Here is a 9,876-nt window from a genome sequence, read left to right on the forward strand (position 1 = left end):
TTCCCACTAGACTCATAACTCTTCGCTGTACTATATTATGCTTCTTCCTGTAAAGGTGTTGGCGACGATACGAACGAATGCGCGTTTTTTTTTTTTGCCGACCTGCCAACTCGTCGACTCACAAATTCGTCAACCTACCAAACTCGTTAATCTACCAAACTCGCCAACCTACCAACTCGCCAACCTACCAACTCGCTAACCTACCAACTCGCCAATTTCCTTAGTTATCATTAGCGAGACATAATACAGAAACAATATGCGGATTTTCACACGGACTGGGAACGAATCTTCTTCTTAGGGAATTAAATCTCCAATTAATTAAGATATCCTCTCTCTCTCTCTCTCTCTCTCTCTCTCTCTCTCTCTTTATACCGACAACCTCCTAAGCTCTCATCACCTTCCTCAAAATAATATTCTCAACCTGTATTTCTCATTCATAAACAATAAAAACATTAAGTCATCCCAGTTTTACATATATTCAACAGCAACCAGTCACCCAGGTTCCAATATTCCCCAAAACAGATCCCCCCAAACTCTCTCTTTTCCATCTGGCATTATATTTTCAGTGAAATGAAGCCCCTTTCAGATCACTTCCTGTTTATTCGTTATTAAGCATTATTTATCGTTACTCTTCCCTCGTTATTTACATTTTCTCGATGCCTTTTGACGTTTTCGACTGTTAAATGTTTTTTTTTCAGTGATTTTTTAATTATTTAGTCATGGTATATCTTAATGAGTAATGTATTTCAGGCTCACACACACACACCACACACACACACACCCATCACACACTCACTCTCTCCCTCCTCCCCTCAACTGAAGGCAATACTCCAAAAAAATACTTTATCCATTTGATCACTTTTCATTAACAGTCTCTACCTCTCACTCTTGTCTTTAATTTCCTGGTGATGGAATGTTTTGGTCACCTCCCCAAGACTAACCTGTAATGTTATCTTCTACCTATTATACTTTATCGTATTCTCTCTCTCTCTCTTTATATCTATCTCTCGCTGTCTCTGTCTATCTATCTCTATTTTTTGTCTCTCTCTCTCTCTCTCTCTCTCTCTCTCTCTCTCTCTCTCTCTCTCTCTCTCTCTCTCTCTCTCTCTCTCTCTCCATTCACCTTATTCTTCTTCGTTTTGTTGTGATTTTCCTTCATCTTCACCATATAAAAACGAGAAGTGTAAACCATCGTCGTCAAAGAATTAAACCATCGTCGTCAAAGAATTAAACCATCGTCGTCAAAGAATTAAACCATCGCTTCTAAAACACAATCCCATCATCTCACGGGTGGGTGAAGCAGGTGCGCCAACGTCACCAAAGCCACCGATAACACTGTAAAAAAAATGGGCAGCGAGCGGATGAAAGGTCTTTGGTGGCACTGGTGGGGTGTTGTCAGTGAGGGAGTGGGTTGTGGGTCCTGGTTCACGAGTGTTAGCTTGAAGGACTCGAGTACCTACTTGAACTGAGCCTGTGGGTAGCTTGTGTCAGGAGGACGAGGTGTGGGGATATTTTTTGTAATGTTTATGTGTGTGTGTGTAGTGTGTAGCGTGTGTGTGTGTGTGTGTGTGTGTGTGTGTGTATTGTATCAAAGAATGTTACACAGACACACAGGTAAGAGCATCAAGCCATGCAGCAGGAGCGTCCGACAATGTTACCACACCATTACCACGCTAGGGTGGACACACGCTCTGGTGACTCTCCATCTTCACGCTGGCAACACTGCTTCGCCACGCTTGGGATTCACCGTGTATGAATTTGTGTGTGTGTACCTGAGTCTGATTGTGTGTGTGTATGTGTGTCTGTGTATGTGTGTGTGTGTGTGTGTGTACCTCAGTCTGATTGTGTGTACCTATGTTTGTGTGAGTTTAGGAAGTTAGCGTGTGTCCCGTTTATTTTGGGAGTGTGTGTGTGTATGGATGGTTTGATTACGTGTATATCGTATATATAAGTGTAGGAAATAATAATAATACCACCTGAAGATTAGACACCCCAGCTTATCTCGCCTGAAGATTAACCTAACCAAACAGGTAGTTTTTTTGGTGATTAATCTTCAGGTGAAATAAGCAAGGGTGTCTAATCTTCAGGTGGTTTTCGAGGTCTTCTGAAGGTAAAAGTGGCTCCTATAGGATTGACCCCCCCCCCTCTCCCACAAGCAGGTCCTCTACCTTAAGGGAATCTCACAGTGACGGACAGATATGGGATTCGAACCCCCGCGTCTGCACTCAACTCATTTCTCCATTTTTCCAGTGACGTCATATCCGGTCTCTACTCATATAACAACTTCCTTAAACTAGTCATCTAATTTACCTATATTTGCTTTTCTTTTTTAATTATCACCCGTTTAAAATATTTCTCTTTTTATCTGTATTTAAAACAGACAGACAGAGGGACAGACAGACACAGACAGACAGACAGACAGACAGACAGACAAAGGGACAGGCAAACAGACAGATATGCAAATACTTCTCTCATTTAATCGTATCTCCTAATCTTCCTCATTATATTCAAACCATTTAAAAAACATAATATATCTCACTGACTCTACAGGTCTTCCCATAGTTGTGAAGAACGTGTTTATCTTTACTGAGAACGAGGGATTAAAATGACTATATCTACACTTAAGCTTATGTTAATTTCTATAAATGCAACGTTACAAGGAATGACGTGCAACATTACAGACAAAAAAATCATGCAATATTAAATACAAAATCATGGACCATTAAACACAAAATCATGGACCATTACAAACAAAATCATGGACCATTAAACACAAAATCATGGACCATTAAACACAAAATCATAGACCATTAAACACAAAATCATGGACCATTAAACACAAAATCATGGACCATTAAACACAAAATCATGGACCATTACAAACAAAATCATGGACCATTACAAACAAAATCATGGACCATTACAAACAAAATCATGGACCATTACAAACAAAATCATGGACCATTACAAACAAAATCGAACAAAACAACAAACGAGACCAAAGCAACGCGATGGACCCAGAGAGAGAGAGAGAGAGAGAGAGAGAGAGAGAGAGAATGTATGTATGTATGTATGTGTGTGTATGCATGTGTGTGTGTGTGTGTGTGTGTCATGTAACAACGAGTCACCCACGTTACGAGTAGCTCCAGCCATAATCCTACAGTTCACTACACTGCCTGGATAACATGAATATATAGCAGAGGATTACAGGCAAGTTAAGTCTCAAGTTTATTGTAGGAAAAACAGTGAAGCTTCCCCCCCATGATAAAATGTCGGTCGTGTTTCACCATTGGCAGCCGGTCTCTCTCTCTCTCTCTCTCTCTCTCAACTCTTTTCTTCTTTCTCTTTTCTTCGTCTTCTTGTTCTCTGTCTGTCTTATTCTTTTGTTTCATCTCTTTTTTACCTTTATAATCGCTGTTTACTCTTTTACTCTTACTGTTCTTCCATCCTTTCAGTTTATCATCATCATCCCCCCCACCTCCTCACCTCACCCCCACCCTCTCCCCTTCTCCTCACCCCTCACCTCACCCTCCTCCCTCACCTCACAACCCAGTCCGTTATATACACAAACATAACCCTGAGAAATAAAACAAGGTCGTACAGATATATAAAGGACACACACACACACACACACACACACACACACACACACACACACACACTAAAAAAATATGGTCCTTGGATTTCTACCGCACGAGAAGATACAGTCTGACTTATGAAAGGTGACTCCAGGGACGTGATCAAGGTGTTGCCCCGATAAGCACTACCAGCCTGAAGGAGACGCAGGAGGAGGAGGAGGAGGAGTGGGTTGGTGTAACGGTGCAGGGTGGTGAGGCTTAGGTTCTCTCGTTACCTGGTGTCAATAAAACTAACGAGCAAAGAAACTGGTCTGTGTTTACGTTTATGGAAAAAGGTAAAATAGCCAATGTATAACTTCCAGTGTTCGTGGTGGACCTTCAGGAGTACAAGTAAACGAGGAGCTGCCTGACGAAGGGAGAGGTAAAAGAATTCAGACGATAAGAGAGAAGAAAGAGCATTTTATTTTTATTACCCTTTTTCATCAAGTGGCAGCCCGGCAAGGTGAAACGGGGGAACATAACACCAGTACACCCACACCTAACCTGACGATGTAGGCTGGTGACTACAGCGTATATCTATCCGGGGAAAAAAATATATAAAGAAAAAAGGACAGAGGCATAATTTCACCCGACTATCTCTCCAGGACCTGTCTGGAGGAGGAGAGAGGCTGAGGGTGAAGACTTGTTTTGTCTGTTATCTTGGTAAAAAAAAAAAACTTGAAGAAACAGACGTAAAAGTTATATTCATGGGTCATCTCCTCAGCTGATGTGGATTAAACAACATCTTGATGGACAAGTGACGAGGCTGGAGCACCGTGTCCAAGACCTGCCTGACGTAGATAAGAGTAGTAAGAACACACACACACACACAAGGGCCTGGCGATGTGGTTATGAGGGAGGATAAGGACTGCCTCACACACGCCCAAGAAAGCATCCTGCCGAAGGAGAGGACAGCCTGAAAAATACACAGACGTCATTCTAAATTCTCCGGCTTGTGGTCCTACACCCAGAAACAAAGTGAAAAATAAAGAACACAGAACAAGGACACAGCCAAGGAACAAAAACACAGCCAAGGAACAAGAACACAGCCAAGGAACAAAAACAAAGCCAAGGAACAAGAACCCAGCCAGGGAACAAATACACAGCCAAGGAACAAGAACCCAGCCAGGGAACAAAAACACAGCCAAGGAACAAGAACCCAGCCAGGGAACAGTCCTCACGCCACCATTCCTCGTCTCTCCGCCATCAAGCTGAGGAAGAAGACACAAAGCAGATTTATTTTCATCCCTTCATTCCACACAGGAGCCGGACCCAGAGGAGAGCCAAGATGGAACCCCGCTTCTCTCCCCCCCCTCAACACCATCACCACTTCGCCACACTCACCACCAACCATCATCACTCCTCACCACTACGCCACACTCACGACCAAGCATCACCAGCCTGAGATAGACCCAACTGGAACTTACGGGTTTTACTCCGTCGTATCAGCGTGTGCCTGAAGAAGTAAGGAAAGAAAGAACCTCGAGATCTTACAGTTCCTTGTCACGTCCAGGAAGAAGCAGTACTGTAGGGGGGAGGGGGGAGGGGGCGGTGGAGACGGTGGCATAGTTCAAACAATACTTAAAAACACCCTGATGAGAGAGGATTATTTGAGATCGAGTCCATCACGACATTATTCACTCTTCCACCCACAAGCCCCCCCCCCACTTCTCACCCACTCCCCCAGCACCCACCTGACGAAGACGAGAGGAGACAGAAGGGTCGAGGGAGGGAGGAGAGGGAGGGAGCTAGGTGCCTGCCTGGTCTTCCTCTGGTCGCCTCGAGAAAAAAGGGGGAGAGAAAAGGGCCACAGCAATTTCTCTTTGCTGAATAATACATGTAAACTGTTATGTTTTATAGCCAGTGTCCCCCAAGCTGGTCCCCACTACACCTCCTCCACCTTCCCTCTTAACTTTTACACACCAGTTCTTTTTCTCGTGTTTCCCGGTTATCCATCTGTCTCTTGTACATCTGTTTCGCTTTTTCCCTTCGGCTTTTCTCCCAATGGTCTTCTTTGATGTGAATGGTTTTTTTGTTTTTGTTTGAGTTTATTTGTTTTACTTATAAATGTCCTGAATACTTGGTCAAATGTGTTGGATCAGGATGTGGTCTACATGTGTGTGTGTGTGTTTAGTTCCTTCCCTGTGTGTGAGTGAGTGAGTGAGTGAGTGAAATTCGAATATGTGTGTCGGTTCTCATTTATCTCTTCATTTTCTCTTCCATTTTTCTCCATCTCTTCTTTAATTCACCCTCTTCCCCCTCTTTCTTGTTCTTCCTCTTTCCCCTCGACTAATACAAGGGGAAGGAGGAAAGGGTAAGGGGGAGGGAGAAGGGGAATGACGGGGGGAGGAGAAGGGGAAGGAGAATGGGGGAGGGAAGATGAAGAGGAGAACGAAAAGGGAGAATGAGGGAGAAAAGGGAGAATGAGGGAGGAGAGGGAATGAGGTGTAAGGAGGAGGGGAGGTCTTCACAATCCTTACCCCACCCACCCATCCCTCTCCCCCACCCCTCTCCCCCACCCCTAGTATCGACCATCAATAACTCGGCGGTGTAGTGAAGCCTTAGTGAAGCCGCCTAGTCTAGCCTAAAGGTCTTGAAATGCCACGATCAATTGTGTATAGTGTCCACAGTTGCCAGTGAAGGAGGGAGGGAAGAGGAGGTGTGGAGAGAGGAGGTGTGGAGAGAGGAGGTGTGGAGAGAGGAGGTGTGGAGAGAGGAGAATAGGAGATAGGAGAGAGTGTGGAAGGTAGAAGATAAGATGGTGGGGGAGAAGAAGTATAGGGGAGGAAAGAATGAAGGAAAGAAGGAAGGAAGAAGAGAGGGTAGGAAGGAAGAAGGAACAGGGAGAAATGCAAGAGAGGCAGTCAGAGAGGGCAAAGGAAATAGAGAGGGAGAGAGAAAGGAAATGAAAGATACGGAAACAAAGGATGGAAGGAGGAGAAGAAGAAGGGTAACAAGTGAGAATTAAATAGAAAGAGGAGAGAAAGAAGCGAGAATAATAAAACAATGGGACAAAGGACATGATAAACAACAGAATAAAGAAGACGGGAAAAATGTGCACAGAGAGAGAGAGAGAGAGACTATTCTAACACACTGTCTTAATACATCCTAACCCCAAATCATAATGGTATGGTTAGGTTAGATTAAATTAGGCCGGGTCAAGTTAGGTAATGTTACGTTAAGTTAGATTACGTTAAGTTAGATTAGGTTAGGTTAGATTAGGTTAGATTAGGTTAGGTTAGGTTAGGTTAGGTTAGGTTAGGTTCTACTAAACACAGACCCAGACGATAACCAGTCAATAAACTAGCACCCCGGACCACCTCCCACCCTCACTCCCAGACGGACACATCGATCACACACACACACCCCTACCTACCTTCCTTTCAGTAGCTCCATAACGTCAGTATGAGTCGAAAAAGAGCAAAGACGACTGAGAATTGATCATCAGTTGAGAGGTGTGTGTGTGTGTGTGTGTGTGTGTGTGTGTGTGTGTGTGTGTGGGTGTGTGTGTGTGGGGGGTGTGTGTGTGTGTGTGTGTGTGTGTGTGTGGGTGTGTGTGTGTGTGTGTGTGTGTGTGTGTGGGTGTGTGTGTGTGTGTGGGTGTGTGTGTGTGGTGTGTGTGTGTGTGTGTGGTGTGGGTGTGTGTGTGTGTGTGTGGGTGTGTGTGTGTGTGTGTGTGTGTGTGTGTTACAGGAAAACACAACTACTACAAGAAAATACAACAAATACAAAAAATACAATAAAATACAAAAATGACAACAAATACGAGACTACAAGATATATATTGTAACCCACGAGCCACAGGACAGAAGCGGCTGTAACACACACACACCCACACACCCAAACACACACACACACACACACACACACACACACAAAATACTACACAGACCACAAAGATATATTAAGAGCCAAGATAAATAAATACTTGCCAAGGTTCCTAGTCTCAAAAGGCCGTAGGATGTATTCTCATAAATAATTTGACTTAAGGTAAAACACATTCCTTGGCCTACAATGGCGCTAAAGTTACACTGAGACTCTACCTTTAAAAAATATCTATGTTTATTTAGTATTACGGTATTTTTGGAGAGTATTTTCTATAAGGTATCTAAGTAAGGTAATCTGTCTTAGGTAACTAGTTAATGTAATCTCTCTCACAGGTATCTAGGTAAGGTAATTTCTCTCATACAGGTATCTAGGTAAGGTAATCTCTCTCAGGTATCTAGTTAAGGTAACCTCTCTGTAGGTAAATATTAATGCTATTTTTCGATTATATCTTTTGTATTTTAGCTTAAGTAATAAAAGTCGGTGTAAAATTTGAACTAACTTTTACCTACGGGAAATAAATCATCTTGTGGAGCTTTTTAAGAGTTGGACCAAAGAAATGAATTGTCTACAGTCACGTCACATATGAATGAGTCGCATTTTGTCTGACTCCCGTTTCTTCTCCCTTGTCGTGTCTAGTGTCTCCTTCCCCAGGCTCTCCCCCTTCCCCTTTCCTCATGACTCTCCCCTTTTGCTCATAACCCTCACCCTTCCCCCAGATCCTCCCCCTTCCCCCAGATCCTCCCCTTTCCCCCCAGACTCCCCCCTTTCCCCCAGGTCCCTCCCTTTTCCCAAGATCCTCCCCCCCCCCTCCCCCAGATCTGCGAGTGGAAATAATTGTGCCATATTTCTACATAATGACAACTTGGTATTCCTCATACTTCAAGATAGTTGTATAAGATATCGCAAGTTTTATCCACAACTACAAAATTATACAAAAAAAAATAAATAAAATTTCTTCAGGGGAAGAATTAAAAGACTTTCTTATCACCCAAAATCAGGTGAAGTTTTTGTATAATATCTGTGGGTAATAATAGTCATAAGTAACCTAAATCTATGAAGAAATATGAGAAGAATCAGGTTGTCTTTATTTAGTGTGGTGGCTGCAGTCTCTGTTCTATCGTCACAAAGGTTCGCAGTTTTCGGGAATGGGATTTTTACACCTGACTGACTGTCTGGCGTCGTGTGGTAACGTAACACCTCAAGAGACACTGTGAAGGAGGTATGTGAACTGTAATAACCATAAAACAGGGAAGAATAAGATGTATAATTCGTTCTGGACACCAATAAACTAACGCCTCCATCCTGGGAGAAAAAAAAAGACAACTCGTATCGAGGTTAAAATCATGGAGGGAGACCAGAAAACGAGAAGAAAATCAGAAATATATGTAAGTGCATATCTAATAACCACCCCTCAAGGAGAAATAATAAGAATATATATATAAAAATATGAAAACTATAAAGTAAATCTCACGAAAAATGAAGAAAAACACTTAGGACAAATATGAGCGCATCCCGTTCCCGCGCACGGCTGGCTGGTTCCAATAATATCCCCACCATGAATTCCAGGTTCGGGGACCGTGAAGGCGGGAAATTGGGTGGTAGTGGGGCAGCACCTGGCATTTATAAGATATTCCTTTACGTCAGTGATGTGTAAAAGCAGTAATATTCCAATATGAACGATGCCACCGACACAAAGAAACATTCCAAATGGGAATTATGACATACAGGTTTGCGCTCGCGAACACCGATTCCGTTTAATTATTATCCACCAAATGTGTGTTTTTTTCATCACATTAAACTGATAAATAGATATTACGTTCAACTTATCGCTTTTATTCTTATATTTAAAGACTTTATGCTGATCGTTCAAAGCTTTACAGAAATCAAGTACAGTATAGCTTATGTTAGGATATATTTACAATTATTTTGGTAAATAAAGAAGCACAAATTTACGTAATAATAAAGAAAAACATATCCTTTGAAGACCCATGAGTCCATATTTACGTTTGAGATAAATACCCAATAAACACAAACCCAATGATGAGCGAGTAATTCTTTTTTATTTAATATATAATTTTCATATATATAGACACACAAACATGACGCTGCAATGTTTATATTTTCTTGAATATTTGTAGACAAACTTTTATACACGAACTCTCCATGTGTTATTTACCAGCAAGTAATCATTAGCAACCTAACCTAACCCCCAGGTAAGGTTAAGGTGTTTAATCATCAGGTAAAATAAGCTGACGAGGAATTAATCTTCAGGTAATCCAAGGGAAATTGATCACAGAGTTTGGAGACGGTAACAAGAGGTCTTCGACACATGAGACAACAAGTAGACACAGCTCCCCCCTTGGTGACTTCTGGTGCTGCAGTAGGAGGAGAGCCAGGTGCAGACCCCCTACAGGCTACTCCTCACTCGTGT

Source organism: Homarus americanus, unplaced genomic scaffold, assembly GCF_018991925.1.
Source record: "Homarus americanus isolate GMGI-L3 unplaced genomic scaffold, GMGI_Hamer_2.0 scaffold54443, whole genome shotgun sequence".
In the NCBI taxonomy this organism is placed as follows: domain Eukaryota; kingdom Metazoa; phylum Arthropoda; class Malacostraca; order Decapoda; family Nephropidae; genus Homarus; species Homarus americanus.